This window comes from Parasteatoda tepidariorum, chromosome 1 (genome assembly GCF_982258835.1).
Source record: "Parasteatoda tepidariorum strain Cologne lab strain chromosome 1, Ptep-v5.0, whole genome shotgun sequence".
Taxonomy (NCBI): Eukaryota; Metazoa; Arthropoda; class Arachnida; order Araneae; family Theridiidae; genus Parasteatoda; species Parasteatoda tepidariorum.
In genome coordinates, this window is record NC_141755.1 from 101,925,786 (window position 1) to 101,926,496 (window position 711).

Consider the following 711-nt stretch of genomic DNA (forward strand, 5'->3'; position numbering starts at 1 on the left):
CAGGATCATCATGAATTGCATGTTTTTTTGTGCTATACCTCATTTCGCTACATCTGTGAAAAATCTTGCCATTTGTTATTTTTTGGGCAGCATTCACAGCATACTTGTGGGCTTGATCAAATTCATTTTCTGCTAAATTTAGATGGCTTAAGCTAAAGGTAAAATAAAATAATGCGTTGAATTGGAAATACTACAAGTATATTAAAACCTGCCGGTGCTTTATTTCCTTGGCAAACAAAGAGCATCCTTTGGCCAAGGTTTTTTCAAACTTGAGCGTAAAAAATGAATCGGAAGTAGCAACACCCGGAAGTCTTGCGACGAATATTGGCGATCGAAATGGGCTGCAGGTGGCGTAGAGCAGAACTCTTTTCCTATGGCAACACTTCACATGCTTTCCCCATTAGCGTGTGGAAAGTCATAGAGGAAGGAAGTACGTTAGTTTCTCTCTTGATTTTCAAATAGATTAAAATCTTTTAACTTGAAAAACTACATGGAACTGAAAACTACATTAAACATAGTTCAAAAGAAAAGTATCATGGAAATTTTAGAAAATATTTTTATTAAGTGAAAAGGAAAAATAATAAGAAAAGGGAAAATATCGTAGTACATTCCTATATAACTGAAAAGAGGAGGAGAGGGACGGGAGAAGGGCTAAAGGCATGAAACCGGTCTCTCCCCAGATGGCGTATTCGAGTGTTGCGATCGCGAATT